Source organism: Urtica dioica, chromosome 1, assembly GCF_054948205.1.
Source record: "Urtica dioica subsp. dioica isolate 48M chromosome 1, U.dioica_male_clone48M_v1_H2, whole genome shotgun sequence".
Lineage (NCBI taxonomy): Eukaryota > Viridiplantae > Streptophyta > Magnoliopsida > Rosales > Urticaceae > Urtica > Urtica dioica.
This window is the reverse complement of record NC_142756.1, coordinates 53832357-53849351: the sequence shown is the minus strand read 5'-3', so window position 1 is coordinate 53849351 and position 16995 is coordinate 53832357. Positions and strand designations below refer to the sequence as shown.

Sequence of the window (16995 nt, the reverse complement as noted above, 5' to 3'; positions counted from 1 at the left end):
CCACAAGCTTCTTCAAAGTTCAAGCTTCAAGAAAGGTTAGTAAACTTCTAGCTCATATTGGTTTTTAATTACATGTACTTGCACTTGTCTAGGTTAGTAATAACTGTTTTACTTGTAAAATAAAATTTTTAAAATTCCGCCGCTTACCGAAGCGTTAATTATTTTCTCAAACCCTAGATCGATTCCAACACCACGTAGGCGCAATGGCTATTTACAAAAAATTAACTAAATGTTGGCTAAAACGCAATTGCCACTGTTTGTAAGGCTTATTTGGCCAATTTTTTGTATTTTTTTTAAAATACTTTATATATAACAAGAAAGTTAAAGTGTCCAATTGCATTCAATTTAATTCCCTAAATTAGGAGGCCTATTCGTAGCTCACGTGAAATGGAGGTGAAAGTTTACCCCCATTTAAAAAAGAACATCGTACATCGTTCTTCTTTTATATATATATATATATATATATATATATATATATATATATATATATATATATATATATATATATATATATATATATATCAAAGTGTGATTCGTCACGGAATTTGTTGGCATTGTCAATAATACAATACGATTTCCTTCCTAATATTTAAAAGAGTACGACAAGACTGATGAAAACGGGTTTAGTACTGTGGTCACGCCAATAACTATGTATTGTTTTCCAGTTCTTACGTATTAATTATTAGAGTGTCAAGGTAATTGATACTAGAATTAGGTGGTAGATGACTCTACGCCCACTAGTACATATATATTAAAGGTTCTTTTTCGCTGGAAAATCAAGCTTTTTGTTGTATCTTGATTGTGAATATCAAAGTTGCTCATCCTTACGTCTCTTTTTGGTATTTGTTTTACAAAAGAAAGAATTCATCGCGTGTCTTTAATAATATGTTTTATTTCCTAATAATCCAGAAAAATGATAAAAAAATTTAAAAAACATGTTACTCTATTCCTATGACTAAATCCCAAAAAATAAAAGTAAAAATAAAAGTAAAAATAAAAGCAAATCCCGAGAAATTGACAACCGTGAATCACCGACACTTAATTCTTAAAAACCAATAATGACAGTCTTGCCCACTTGACAAGCCGATCTTGTGAAATATATATATATATATATATATATATATATATATATATATATATATATACTAGTCTGAAATACGTCCGAAGTGTTTGTAGTTGTAATCAGTAAATAATTAAAATACATATGATTTAATTTACCATGTTTTTCTTCAAAGAATGATGTTAGAAATGAACATAAAGATATCAAATATTTCCACCATATATAATACGTAATCAGTTTAATTTTTGAGAGGGTCTCATAATAATTGCAAAAATTTAAAGGCAATATATAGTCAATAACATGTTTTGAAAAAAATAAAAATTGACGTAAGTAAATTAAAAGTGAAAAGATAGAAGTCTTGATAGAGAAATAGAAGGAAGGAAAATGTAGAAACCAAAAAGTTTAAAAGTAATTTAAGAACACATGGTTGACTCAAATTTGTTGTTTTTTGTTAGACATTGATGTTGATGGGGAGTGATCTTCCTTTGTGGTTTGGACTGTGTGTTGTCGGTCTTGATGATCGCCACTGGGTGGTTCTTTGTTTTGCTGCTCATGGTTGAAAGAATGGAGGTCGGTCAACCTGTAAACTTGTATCGAAAATCACAATTCCAAACCTGAATAAAACAAATCACAACCCAACTGTATTTAGAGAAACTCAGTTTAAGGGCCAAGTGCCGATGACAATCGTGTTTAAAACAGAATTTATGCACAGAAGAAGTTCAAAATATCTCATTTCATTCTTTGAATAGCTACACCACCAACCAACTAACCAGAACCAGTACGGACATCTTTTACACATCGATAATACATGTCAAGCGAAGTATGAAAATGACTCATGTCGGTTTATTGGACTTCAAGCTCACAAATATGCATTACTTTATAGCTCATATAGATATTTTAGTCTATCAAGGTTTTAATTTCTTTTGAAATGAAGTTGTCAAGAATCAAAATGGGGTATGAAAATACCAATAACCTCAATTTCCTGAAAAGACAATCTTAAACAACTCTGTATGTTTTTAACCATTTAAACAAAATAACTTTTTTCCCCTCGCCACAAATCAATTTAAACATGATTTAAACAATGTGATCGTTTATACCATGCTAATTTAAAATTCTCCAAGAATATGGGATAGAGGTCCTAACAATACATAATAAAAAAAACTATGATTCAGGTATAAACAATAAAATTAAAGTGTGGAAAAATGTTCAACAAATTTATTATCGATCAGACCTGCGTTGGTTTTGATGAGTCTGATTTTGAGTATCCACGTCTTAACTTGACTCCACTTCCACCTATAGGAATCAGATTACCAAATCCAGAAGGATCAACATAAAGCCAAGCTTCCCAAGTGTCAAAGAGCTAAAATTACCTACACACGAAGCCACAGACTCTGAAAACAAATATGTCAGTTTCCAACGACAGTCCTCACCAAATTAGACTTACAAGCTTCAATTTAAACTCAATCAATAAGTCAGTCCAAAATCTTAATCAACCAAAAACCATGAATCACCAACGAAATCAATCCAAACAACCACAATTTCGGGATCCCCAAATCTGATTCCAATCTCAAACCCTAGAAATAACAATAAAAATCAATAAGTCAGTCCAAAATCTCAATCAACCAAAAACCATGAATCACCAACGAAAATACTGAGTGTATGAGTAAAATTAAAGTAAGAATAAACCAAGGAGAGAGAGACTATAATTAAATGTTGAATCAAAAGGACAAAAAAAAAACTAATCACAAAATCCAAACTGTAAATCAATACACGTAAATTATTTATCTGACTGCGATAATAAAGAGACAAGGATAGCAATAAACCAGAATCAATGAGATTGTTGAGAATCTTCCGCGCTGAATCACTGTCTACTTCCATATGGACCCCTCTGTATCTTTTCTCAAGCTCCATTTGCCGCTTGAATACCAGCTCCCTCGTCATGCTGATCGAATGTTTTTTGCTCGTCAGTTGGTATCTCCAGCAGATTCCATAGTTGAACCAACAACGTACCAAGATCTTGGAGCTACTGTTGTCGGTCCGTTACGGGTCGACGGCGCCCGCGGGCGTCCGCGGGGTCCCACGGCCAAGGGGCCAAAGATCGGCCTGACGAGCTCGACCTCGGCCTCAACTCGACCTCGGCCTGACGAGCTCGACCTCGGCCTGGCGAGCTCGACCTCGACCTGGTGAGCTCGACTTCGGCCTCAGCTCGGCCTACTTATCTCGGCCTCAGCTCGGCCTCAGCTCGGCCTCCTTAGCTCGGCCTCAACTCGGCCTCACGAGCTCGGCCTCCTTAGCTCGGCCTCAGCTCGGCCTCCCGAGCTCGGCCTCAGCTCGGCCTCCTTAGCTCGGCCTTAGCTCGGCCTCACGAGCTCGGCCTCAGCTCGGCCTCCTTAGCTCGGCCTCAGCTCGACCTCCTTAGCTCGGCCTCCGCTCGGCCTCACGAGCTCGGCCTCAGCTCGGCCTCTTTATCTCGGCCCTCGTCTCCAAGGCCGACCCAGAGCCGGCCTCCAAGCTCCATGGACGACCTAGAGCCGGCCTCCGAGCTCCATGGACGACCCAGAGCCGGCCTCCGAGCTCCATGGACGACTCAGACCCGGCCTCCGAGCTCCATGGCCGACTCAGACCCAGCCTTCATCCATGGCCGACTCAGACCCGGCCTTCATCCATGGCCGACTCAGACCCGGCCTTCCTCCATGGCCGACTCAGACCCGGCCTTCCTCCATGGCCGACTCAGACCCGGCCTTCCTCCATGGCCGACTCAGACTCGGCCTTCCTCCATGGCCGACTCAGACCCGGCCTTCCTCTATGGCCGACTCAGACCCGGCCTTCCTCCATGGCCGACTCAGACCCGGCCTTCCTCCATGGCCGACTCAGACTCGGCCTTCCTCCATGGCCGACTCAGACCCGGCCTTCCTCCATGGCCGACTCAGACCCGGCCTTCCTCCATGGCCGACTCAGACCCGGCCTTCCTCCATGGCCGACTCAGACCCGGCCTTCCTCCATGGCCGACTCAGACCCGGCCTTCCTCCATGGCCGACTCAGACCCGGCCTTCCTCCATGGCCGACTCAGACCCGGCCTTCCTCCATGGCCGACTCAGACCCGGCCTTCCTCCATGGCCGACTCAGACCCGGCCTTCCTCCATGGCCGACTCAGACCCGGCCTTCCTCCATGGCCGACTCAGACCCGGCCTTCCTCCATGGCCGACTCAGACCCGGCCTTCCTCCATGGCCGACTCAGACCCGGCCTTCCTCCATGGCCGACTCAGACCCGGCCTTCCTCCATGGCCGACTCAGACTCGGCCTTCCTCCATGGCCGACTCAGACCCGGCCTTCCTCCATGGCCGACTCAGATCCGGCCTTCCTCCATGGCCGACTCAGACCCGGCCTTCCTCCATGGCCGACTCAGACTCGGCCTTCCTCCATGGCCGACTCAGACCCGGCCTTCCTCCATGGCCGACTCAGACCCGGCCTTCCTCCATGGCCGACTCAGACTCGGCCTTCCTCCATGGACGACTCAAACCCGGCCTTCCTCCATGGCCGACTCAGACCCGGCCTTCCTTTATGGCCGACTCAGACCCGGCCTTCCTCCATGGCCGACTCAGACCCAGCCTTCCTCCATGGCCGACTCAGACCCGGCCTTCGGCCAAGGGGATGCCCAAAATGCCCCTTTGTCGCCTATAAATACCAAGGCCCCTCCCTTGGTCTAGGTAATCCATTCTTGAGTACTGAAACGCTGTCGAACTCGTACCTCGCTCATTTCTCTCAAGTCTCGGCCTCTAAACACTTAAACCCTCTATATCCACCTCAATCCTACTAATGTTGAGCGTCGGAGAGGTAAACAAAGGCACCCCCTCTGTTTCCCCTTTGTAGTTCACACCTCTTTCTGCTTGTTTTTCAGGTGCCTGGACGTGATTAACACCACCAACAGCTAAGGGACGGCTTGGGATACCAAGCCCGACACGCTCGAGCCGAAGTGAGACCACTTGGTCTGGCCTTGGGTCTAACCACTTTGGGCTCTTAAATAGTTGTCCGAAAAATAGCGACACCATTTTGTCGCTAGAAGGAGGGGACCACCGACCTTAGCACGCTCTCCCCTCCATTCCACACTTTCACCACTCTTACGACTCTCGAGAGATGAGTCACCTACCCACTACCTCCGCGGGTACACGAGCGACAAGCTCGAGGTACGGTCTCCGACGCCTCGCACACCGTCTTGAAGGGCAACCTCGCGATAGCGAGAGCTAGCCCCAAGATCCGGTGAACGACCCCGAGGCCGAGCTCCGAGAGGACAGGGCCCGGCGGCTTACGGAGCTCCTTGACCGTCCCGGCGTTGATGGCTCACTCATCGACAATCTCCTCGGCTACGACGTCGAGGATCGATCCGCTCAGGACGACTCCGACCCCGACCACGTGAGGGAGTCAAGGACCAACGAGGCAACTCCTGGCCTCGCTCAAACACGACTCGAGAGGGCCAATGGTACGTTGGCCGATCCTTCGCACCCGGCGCGACGATTGGCATGGTCACAGTCCCGGGGACTCTCCCCCTCGGTTTCAAGAGGCGGCCGGACACGGCCCCTCGCCGAGGAGAGAGCGACTCTGGTTGACGACGGGGCCGATAGCCGAAGCGCTCGCCGGACGGTCCGACTGAGGGCGACCTCACCTCGCCACGCACCTAGCGTGGACCTTAGAGAGCGCTTGACGGCGCAGAGAAACTCCCGAGGGGAGGATCTCCGCCAAAGGCTCAACTCTCGGCGGGACGTGCTTCCCGCCGCAACTCTCGGCCGGCCTCAGGCTAATGTTGTGGACCAAGCGTCCAACGAACGCCAACCAGTGACCCCCGTGGCCCTGACGGCCGGCCCTGCTAACGGGCTTGATGTGGTCACGATGATTCAGAGCCTCCAAAACCAAATCATCGAGATGAGGGAATCAGGGAGGCAGAGGTCTTACGGGGGGATCGAGGAGTCATACTCTCCCTTCGCCACTCAAATCCTCGCGCAGCCTTGCGTGGGGAACTTCAAGTTGCCGTCCATCCCTCCCTATGATGGACGGTCTGATCCAAACTTCCACATCCAACATTACGAGACATGGATGATAATGCAAGGGCAGCCGGACACGACCCTGTGCCAAGCCTTCAGCTTGACCCTCACAGGGTCGGGCTTTGAGTGGTTCCGAAGTTTGAGACCTGGGAGCATCCCGTCCTTCCGGGCCTTGCGAGAGGCTTTTCTTTCCCGCTTTGCCACGCTCGTGGCACAAAAGAAGTCGAAGATCTACCTCCTCTCCATCCGACAAGGGAGAGACGAGACGTTGAGACAATACCTCGCTCGCTTCACCGATGAATCTCACAAGGTCGAAGGGTTCGACGATAAGGACGCCATTACGGCGATCACCGAGGGAGCCCGCACGAGCGACTTCCTCAGGTCTATCGTTGGAGAAGTCCCGCGGGACATGGCGGAGCTAATGTCGAGAGCCCGTATCTACATGGGGATAGAGGACTACTTCGACGGTCGACAATCGGGTGGGCAAGGCGGTCGCCGCCTTGACAGTCAAGACGAGGATCGTCTCGACCCTCGAAAGAGGAGAAACAGGGGAGGCCAGGCCCATGGCGGTCACTCCCTTCCTGAGCCTGGACCCCAGCACGTCGACAGCTTCCGAAAATTTTCGACATTCACCCCTCTAAACACCTCGCGAGAGAGGATCCTGGCTCTGCATCGCGACGAGCTGAGGAGCCCCGTTCCACTCACAAGGGATCCTGCGAAGCGAGATCGAAGCAAATTCTGTGAGTATCACCAAGACCACGGGCACCTGACGTCCGAGTGTTACCAGCTCAAGCGCCAGATCGAGGCCCTCATTCAGGATGGGAAGTTGAAGGAGTACGTCCTTCGAACAATCGGGACGGCCGCGGCGCACGAAGGCCGCCCACGGCAAGAAAAGAAAGGTCCGGCGACGGTGACCGTTGCGGACCTAGCAACGACTGGAGAACCGGGGAACTCACTACTGCACATCGTAGGCTCGATCATGGGCGGCCCAGAATTCGGGGACTCGAGCACGCAAAGGAAGAAATACGTGCGGGAAGTCTCCCAGGGGAAGGTAGCGCACTACATCAACCTTGCATGCGAGGCTCCTCCCCCGACACCGTTCGAATCCATGTTCTTCACCGGCCAAGAGGCGACACGAGTTCTCCACCCGCACAATGACGCAATAGTCGTCTCGGCCCCGGTCGCCAACAATCTCGTCCGAAGAATCCTGATTGATAACGGCAGCTCGGCCGACATCATCTTCAAATCAGCGTTGGACAGGATGAAGCTGACCGGACTAAGACCGACCCCAATCTCGACCCCACTCTTTGGCTTCTCCGGGGAGAGGGTCATGACGGAGGGCACTATCGATCTCCCGGTCACCTTCGGGACGCCGGGGGGGCTCGAGGTCACTCGCGTCGTGTCATTCCTGGTCGTGGACCAGCCCTCGGCGTACAACATCATCATCGGTCGATCGATTCTCAATCGATTGAAGGCCATTACGTCCACCTACCACTTGATGATGAAGTTCCCAACTGACAAGGGGATTGCCATAATGTTGGGAGATCAATCGATGGCAAGGATGTGCTACATCCAAGGCGTGGACGGGAAAGGCAAGGGAAAGATGGTGAGCACCATCTTCCAACTCGAAGACAAGGACGAACCTCGGCTACCCACAGAAGCCCACTCCCGTCTTCTCTACGCCTGATTTATGTCATTTTATGTCCGGTTTTAAGACAATTTCGAATTTCAATAAGGCCAATGGCCTGGGAATGTAATTTTTGACTATTTCGACATGGTAATTAGATTACATTTCGCCTCGACGCCTTTATCTTGTTGCATTATAATTTCTAGTCTCCTCTGCGAGTACACAAGAAACTCGGGGGGCTAATGGGAAACAATGCTCAACGAAACTAGAGCTCAAACTAGAGCTCACTCGCTCAACAAAAAAAAAACAACTCAAAAACAAAAACAAAAGTATAACAAAGTCTCAAGGGGCCGATGGTTAGGCCGGAGGTCCCAAGGAAAGACTTATCAAGTAACTCCTCGTGCAGGCTCTACATGAGTCCTCGAGTTGAGTCCGAGTCCACGAGTTGACTGATACTCCTTGTGCCGAGTCTTCACGTAACTCCTCGTGCAGACTCCACATGAGTCCTCGAGTTGAGTAACGAATTGTTGGGAAGTCGAGCTCGTCAGTTCGCCTAGTCGAGCTCGTCAGTTCGCGCCAAGTCGAGCTCGCCACTTCGCCTAGTCGAGCTCGCCACTTCGCCAAGTCGAGCTCGTCAGTTCGCCAAGTCAAGCTCGCCACTTCGCCTATTCCAGCTCGTCAGTTCGCCTAGTCGAGCTCGTCAGTTCGCCAAGTCGAGCTCGTCAATTCGCCGAGCTCTCCAATTCGCCTAGTCGAGCTCGCCAAGTCGAGCTCGTCAGTTCACCAAGTCGAGCTCGTCAGTTCGCCGAGCTCTCCACTTCGCCTAGTCGAGCTCGTCAGTTCGCCTAGTCGAGCTCGCCAGTTCGCGCCAAGTCGAGCTCGCCACTTCGCCTAGTCGAGCTCGCCACTTCGCCAAGTCGAGCTCGTCAGTTCACCAAGTCGAGCTCGTCAGTTCGCCAAGTCGAGACTCGTCAGTTCGCCGAGCTCTCCAATTCGCCTAGTCGAGCTCGCCACCTCGCCTAGTCGAGCTCGCCACCTCGCCTTGTCAAGCTCGCCACCTCGCTTAGTCAAGCTCATCTGGTCGAGCTCGTCACCTCGTCTGGTCGAGCTCGTCACCTCGCCTGGTCGAGCTCGCCACCTCGCCTTGTCGAGCTCGTCACCTCGCCTGGTCGAGCTCGTCACTTCGCCTGGTCGAGCTCGTCACCTCGTCTGTCGAGCTCGCCACTTCGTCTAGTCGAGCTAGAGCGACTTCATCACTTCGTCCAAACGTCTTTGGATTCGGTTCGTCAGTTCACCCAAACGTGTTGGGCTAACTCTCTCGAAACAGAAAACAAATAATAATAATAGTAAAGTCTCAAGGGGCTGATGGTCAGGCCGGAGGTCCCAGAGAGAGACGACCTACTTTCCTCCTCGAGTTGAGTTCACTCCTCGAGTCGAGTACCGAGTCCACGAGTCGACTAGCTACTCCTCGTTCCGACTCTACATTTCTCCTCGAGTTGAGTTCATTCCTCGAGTCGAGTACCGAGTCCACGAGTCGACTAGCTACTCCTCGTGCCGACTCTACATTTCTCCTCGAGTTGAGTTCACTCCTCGAGTCGAGTACCGAGTCCACGAGTTGACTAGCTACTCCTCGTGCCGACTCTACATTTCTCCTCGAGTTGAGTTCACTCCTCGAGTCGGGTACCGAGTCCACGAGTCGACTAATACTCCTCGTGCCAACTCTACATGTCTCCTCGAGACGAGTTCATTCCTCGAGTCGAGTTCGAGTCCATGAGTCGACTAACACTCCTCGTGCCGACTCTTCACGTGACTCCTCGTGCAGGCTCTACATGAGTCCTCGAGTTGAGTCCCGAGTCCACAAGTCGACTGATACTCCTCGTGCAGGTTCTACGTGAGTCCTCGAGTTGAGTCCCGAGCCCGCGCTCACCGCCAAGCTCGTGAGCCGCAAGGCCGCGAGTTTCAAATGGGTTTCAAAGGCTTGCGTCCGCCGGGCGTATCTGGTCTAGCCAACGTCCACGGGAAGCCTTGCCACGGGAATGTGGCACCGTGCTCGCCGCCCAGCTCGTGAGCCGAAAGGCAGCGAGTTTCAAATGGGTTTCAAAGGCTTGCGTCCACCGGGCGTACCTGGTCTAGCCAGCGTCCGTGGGAAACTCGGTCACACAAACGTGACACTGAGGCCCCCCGAGGCCCAAGTCGTGCTAATCGATCACGCCTTCAATGGTAGGTTGAGAAAATAAGCCACGCACAATAAAGTCGTGCTAATCGATCACGCCTTCAATGGTAGGTCGAGAAAATAAGCCGCGCACAATAAAGTCGTGCTAATCGATCACGCCTTCATTGGTAGGTCGAGAAAATAAGCCACGCACAATAAAGCCGTGCAAATCGATCACGCCTTTATTGGTAGGTCGAGAAAATAAGCCACGCACAATAAAGTCGTGCTAATCGATCACGCCTTCAATGGTAGGTCGAGAAAATAAGCCGCGCACAATAAAGCCGTGCAAATCGATCACGCCTTCATTGGTAGGTCGAGAAAATAAGCCACGCACGATCAACTCGAAACAAAAGCCGTCCCTTGCGACGCACAAAGGCTGTCCCTCGCGATGCACAATAAGTCTCCCTCGCGGTGCACAAAAGCCGTCCCTTGCGACGCACAAAGGCCGTCCCTCGTGACGCACAATGAGTCATCCCTCGCGGCACACAAAAGTCGTCCCTCGTGACGCACCAAGGCCGTCACTCGCGACGCGCAAAGGCTGTTCCCCGTGACGCAAACCCGGGAGCGTTCATCCCGCATCCGCGTAAAGTGTAGATTTTGAGTTTCCACTCGACCTACGCTCGACCGCAAACTCGGGGGGCTAATGTTGTCGGTCCGTTCCGGGTCGACGGCGCCCGCGAGCGTCCGCGGGGTCCCACGACCAAGGGGCCAAAGATCGGCCTGACGAGCTCGACCTCGGCCTCAACTCGACCTCAGCTCGACCTCGGCCTGACGAGCTCGACCTCAGCCTTGCGAGCTCGACCTCGACCTGGTGAGCTCGACTTCGGCCTCAGCTCGGCCTCAGCTCGGCCTCCTTAGCTCGGCCTCAGCTCGGCCTCCTTAGCTCGGCCACAGCTCGGCCTCAGCTTGGCCTCCTTAGCTCAGCCTCAGCTCGGCCTCACGAGCTCAACCTCAGCTCGGCCTCCTTAGCTCGGCCTCAGCTCGGCCTCCCGAGCTCGGCCTCAGTTCGGCCTCCTTAGCTCGGCCTCAGCTCGGCCTCCTTAGCTCGGCCTCAGCTCGGCCTCACGAGCTCAGCCTTAAATCGGCCTCCTTAGCTCGGCCTCCTTAGCTCGGCCTCAGCTCGGCCTCACGAGCTCGGCCTCAGCTCGGCCTCCTTAGCTCGGCCCTCGTCTCCAAGGCCGACCCAGAGCCGGCCTCCGAGCTACATGGACGACCCAGAGCCGACCTCCGAGTTCCATGGACGACCCAGAGCCGGCCTCCGAGCTCCATGGCCGACTCAGACCCGGCCTTCCTCCATGGCCGACTCAGACCCGGCCTTCCTCCATGGCCGACTCAGACCCGGCCTTCCTCCATGGCCGACTCAGACCCGGCCTTCCTCCATGGCCAACTCAGACCCGGCCTTCCTCCATGGCCGACTCAGACCCGGCCTTCCTCCATGGCCAACTCAGACTCGGCCTTCCTCCCTGGCGGACTCAGACCCGGCCTTCCTCCGTGGCCGACTCAGACCCGGCCTTCCTCCGTGGCCGACTCAGACCCGGCCTTCCTCCGTGGCCGACTCAGACCCGGCCTTCCTCCGTGGCCGCCTCAGATTCGGCCTTCCTCTGTCGCCGACTCAGACCCGGCCTTCCTCCATGGCCGACTCAGACTAGGCCTTCCTCCGTGGCCGACTCAGACTCGGCCTTCCTCCGTGGCCGACTCAGACTCGGCCTTCCTCCATGGCCGACTCAAAGCCGGCCTCCGAGCTCCATGGCCGACTCAGACCCGGCCTTCCTCCATGGCCGACTCAGACCCGGCCTTCCTCCATGGCCGACTTAGACTCGGCCTTCGGCCAAGGGGATGCCCAAAATGCCCCTTTGTCGCCGATAAATACCAAGGCCCCTCCCTTGGTCCAGGTAATCCATTCTTGAGTACAGAGACGCTGTCGAACTCGTACCTCGCTCGTTTCTCTTAAGTCTCGGCCTCTAAATACTTAAACCCTCTATATCCACCTGAATCCTACTAATGTTGAGCGTCGGAGAGGTAAACAGAGGCACCCCCTCTGTTTCCCCTTTGTAGTTCACACCTCTTTCATCTTGCTTTTCAGGTGCCTGGACGAGATTAACACCACCAACAGCTAAGGTACGGCTTGGGATACCAAGCCCGACACGCTCGAGCCGAAGTGAGACCACCTGGTGAGCTCGACTTCGGCCTCAGCTAGGCCTCCTTAGCTCGGCCTCAGCTCGGCCTCACGAGCTCGGCCTAAGCTTGGCCTCCTTAGCTCGGCCTCAGCTCGGCCTCACGAGCTCGGCCTCAGCTCTGCCTCCTTAGCTCGGCCTCAGCTTGGCCTCCCGAGCTCGGCCTCAGCTCGGCCTCCTTAGCTCAGCCTCAGCTCGGCCTCACGAGCTCGGCCTTAACTCGGCCTCAGCTCGGCCTCAGCTCGGCCTCCTTAGCTCGGCCTCAGCTCGGCCTCACGAGCTCGGCCTCATCTCGGCCTCCTTAGCTCGGCCCTCGTCTCCAAGGCCGACCCAGAGCCATCCTCCGAGCTACATGGACGACCCAGAGCCGGCCTCCGATCTCCATGGATGACCCAGAGCCGGCCTCCGAGCTCCATGGCCGACTCAGACCCGGCCTTCCTCCATGGCCGACTCAGACCCGGCCTTCCTCCATGGCCGACTCAGACCCGGCCTTCCTCCATGGCCGACTCAGACCCGGCCTTCCTCCATGGCCGACTCAGACCCGGCCTTCCTCCATGGCCGACTCAAACTCGGCCTTCCTCCCTGGCCGACTCAGACCCGGCCTTCCTCCGTGGCCGACTCAGACCCGGCCTTCTTCCGTGGCTGACTCAGACCCGGCATTCCTCCGTGGCCGACTCAGACTCGGCCTTCCTCCGTCGCCGACTCAGACCCGTCCTTCCTCCATGGCCGACTCAGACTCGGCCTTCCTCCGTGGCCGACTCAGACTCGGCCTTCCTCCGTGGCCGACTCAGACCCGGCCTTCCTCCTTGGGCGACTCAGACCCGGCCTTCCTCCATGGCCGACTCAGACCCGGCCTTCGGCCAAGGGGATGCCCAAAATGCCCCTTTGTCGCCTATAAATACCAAGGCCCCTCCCTTGGTCCAGGTAATCCATTCTTGAGTACAGAGACGCTGTCGAACTCGTACCTCGCTCGTTTCTCTTAAGTCTCGGCCTCTAAACACTTAAACCCTCTATATCCACCTGAATCCTACTAATGTTGAGCGTCGGAGAGGTAAACAGAGGCACCCCCTCTGTTTCCCCTTTGTAGTTCACACCTCTTTCTGCTTGCTTTTCAGGTGCCTGGACGAGATTAACACCACCAACAGCTAAGGGACGGCTTAGGATACCAAGCCCGACACGCTCGAACCGAAGTGAGACCACTTGCACTACAACAAATAGTGTCTTTCGGTGCGGATGAATTTGGGTGCGACAAAGTCGCACCTAAAAGTCGCACCCAAAACTACTTTCGATGCGATTTTTCGCACCCAAAAGTCACTGAAGTCGCACAAAAAATTTCTCTGTTTTTTTAAATTTGGGTGCGACAAAGTCGCACCCAAAAGTCTAGACATACTTTTAGGTGCGACAAAGTCGCACCCAAAAGTCTAGACATACTTTTAGGTGCGACAAAGTCGCACCCAAAAGTCTAGACATACCTTTAGGTGCGACTTTGTCGCACCCAAAAGTCTAGACATACTTTTAGGTGCGACAAAGTCGCACCCAAAAGTCTAGACATACCTTTAGGTGCGACTTTGTCGCACCCAAAAGTCCAACTTCTTTTGAGCGGTCTTCTTTCAATTTTTTCACTTTTGAGCGGTCAACTTTCCCCCTTTTTTTGTGAAATGCCAGTAGGTGCGACTTTGTCGCACCCAAAAGTCCAACTTCTTTTGAGCGGTCTTCTTTCAATTTTTTCACTTTTGAGCGGTCAACTTTCCCCCCTTTTTTTGTGAAATACCTTTAGGTGCGACTTTGTCGCACCCAAAAGTGTCGAGACAGACTATTGGGTGCGGAAAAGTCGCACCCATATTCTGGGTCATGATATAAAACAAATCTGCACTTCATTTTTCATTTAATCTACACTTCTAAACCCGAGCCTCTCTCTCTCTCTCCGAGTTCTCTCCTACGTTATCTCCAACCACCACCACTCCACTCCGACCTCCTCCACCGTGCATCTCTCCTTCATTCCCTCTCGTCTTCTTCGTTTTTTCTCGGCGGAACCCAGCACAAAACGCCGCCGCCGGACCTCATGTGAGTTTCATCTTCTTCTCTCTGTCCGACTCTCTCTCTAACTTTGTCTCCCTCTATTTCTTGTTGTAGGTCTGAAGACCTGGTTCGCCTCTCGCAGCCTCGCCGTCGGTTCCGATCCGAAGCCTCGGCGTTGGAAGTTAGTCAAATACCTAGGTTCCGATCCAAAGCCTCGTCTCTCAATTTAGGTTTTTTATTTTATTTATTTAGTAAGCTGTTTGGTTTGTGTTGTGCGATTATGTTTGGATGTTTGTTTATCAATGAATGATAATGACATTTGTAATGAGAAATTAGTGTTGTTTTTTTATTTGTTTTAGCCTGTTTTGAAATTGTTTGGAACTTGTTTTGCTGCAGAAAAATTAAAAGAAAAACGTAAAAAAAAAACATTTCAAAAATATATACCAAACTATCGGGTGCGAATTACGCACCCAAAAATTGGCGAAAAAGGCATTGGGTGCGACTTTGTCGCACCCAAAAGTTGGCGAAAAGGGCATTGGGTGCGACTTTGTCGCACCCAAAAGTGTCGAGACAGACTATTGGGTGCGGAAAAGTCGCACCCAATGCCCTTCCCGCTAACTTTCGGGTGCGTTTTTTGTTCAATTTGGGTGCGATTTTGGGTGCGAAAATTCGCACCCGAAAGTCATGACTTTCGGGTGCGACTTTTCGCACCTAAGATCATTAGGTGCGGACTTTCGGGTGCGAAAAAGTCGCACCGAAAGTCGCACCCAAAGGTATCATTGGGTGCGAAAATTGACTTTCGGGTGCGAAAAAAGTCGCACCTGTTGCTATTTTTTGTACTAGTGTTGGTCTGGCCTTGGGTCTAACCACTTTGGGCTCCTAAATAGTTGTCCGAAAAACAGCGACAACGGCTACAAAAAAGAAAAAATAGAAAGAAATAATAAAAAACTCAAAACAGAAAAAAAATAATAATAATAATAAATATTCTAACACATTTAAACAATTATTGAAATAAATTTCTAAGGTGGAGACCAGGAAAGCATAAGACCTTACTAATATTTTTAATAATAAAAAAGATAAGGTTCAAAACAGAAATCAAAACAAAAAAAAATCATAAACTTAAGAAAGGAAATAAAAACTGAATTTAAATTATTTATTACTAAAGAATAGGTTGCTGTATGAGATGTATGAGGCTATTTCGTTTGGAACATTGGTTGTTACCTACACCGCTAAAAACTATTGAGCAACATCTGAAGTAAAACAAGATCATCATTCACACATAGATATTTGAAAGCGTGTGTGAAGCAAGAATGGCAAGCAGGAATATGGGGGAAAAAAAAGACACCTTTTCTAGTCTTTGTTGTTTTTGTTGCTTGAGCAAGCTGATGAAATCCGTACATCTAGCCAATGTATCATTGCTTATGCTCTTCGAGTAACCACCCGATGAATTGCCCAAGCTTGGGTGAATTTCATGAACGGTTTCTAAGAAATCAACTTTCAGAACAACTGACAGCTCATGAATGTTTCTGAGATAGCTGTTAACTCTCTGCAACCGTAAAGCCTGAAAAAGAATATAGGATGACGTAGGCCCACACCTAAAATCTTAAATACACTCTAAATATAAATATTCCTCCAAGCACCTTTTCGCTCTGAAGTTCCTTAAGGTGCAACTTGAGCTCTGTCAATCTTTTTGCAGTTAAATCAGAGTCTTCAGTCTTTACATCCCCATTGTTTTTAGACTGACCATTCCCAGCTATCTCAGCACATATCGCCGCAATCTGTGACCGGATATCCACAAACTCATCAATTCTCTCTTTCTTCCTTGCCCTCAAGTCCTCCAAAATAGGCTTCAACGACGCTATTTGGTTCTTTAGTGAGCCTTTTCCCTTCTCAAACACGCCAAGCAACATGAACAATAACGAACTCAATACAAAAGACACATCGTAAAACAATATGGGAATCAAAACAACATAGGGTAAAAGGAACACACCCGAGAGAACGAAGCGTGTTCTCCGAGAGCTGAAATGATGTTTTTGATTTCGACCTCGCAGTCGGCCAATGACTGGTTCAGAGTTTCCCTATACTTTCGGGTGTTTTCGACTTTCCACCGGTATAAATCAAGGCATTCCTGCTCTAGCTGCAGAAGCATCTTATCTCGCTCGCCATCACTTCCTCCAATTTCATCCCAAATAATCTGTACAGTAAAAAAATATTATTAAAAAAAAAGAGGATTCACAAATTTTGAGGGAAAATTGAAACAATATTTAGGTTACATCATCATCATCAAACATAAAGAAGAGGAAGAAAACAGTTCACAATAAAAAAAAATGATGCTTTCTAATTTATTTATTTCTTATATTGTTTGTTTCTCAATGATGGTTTTGTTGATAGAATCTTGTTCTTTTGTTCCTGCAGCTCCAGCATCTTTTGAGTACATCCATTGCGAAAAATGCATTTGATCACAACTTTGAGGTGGTCAAGCAAATTTATGAGACAGGGAACTTTGGTGTGGATGCAAGTGATGAGAGTGGTGAAGGGAGTTACATCCCTAATATTTCGGTACTTAACTATGATACTGCTTGTTCTACTTTTATCTCAAGTATAAATGCTATATAAACCCTTTTTTATTTGGTTGTATCATTTTAGGATATCAAAGATTGCCTAAAATCACTGAAGACTACCATTAAGAATTTAGGATACGCGGGACAAGTTAGTTATCTAACAGTCATATTGTGATAAATTAATATGGGCGTGTGATTTGAATAGATACTTCCAATGTTTTCCAAATTTCAATTCTTTTCAGGTACTACTTGGACTGAATATCGGAGCATCAAATATCTTTAAGAGAAAATTGAAGTCAACAGATC

The 16995-nt window shown here is 50.2% G+C and overlaps 1 pseudogene across 1 annotated transcript; it reads right to left on the bottom strand.

The window, feature by feature from the left end:
• Positions 1–1313: 1313 nt before the first annotated feature.
• On the bottom strand, positions 1314–16419 carry LOC149408123 (65-kDa microtubule-associated protein 5-like; annotated as a pseudogene). The gene is made up of 7 exons (XR_016300766.1): positions 16402–16419; positions 16119–16322; positions 15769–16014; positions 15474–15689; positions 2884–3083; positions 2292–2451; positions 1314–1674 (listed from the first exon to the last, which is right to left on the bottom strand). The product of XR_016300766.1 is annotated as a 65-kDa microtubule-associated protein 5-like (transcript).
• Positions 16420–16995: the final 576 nt, after the last annotated feature.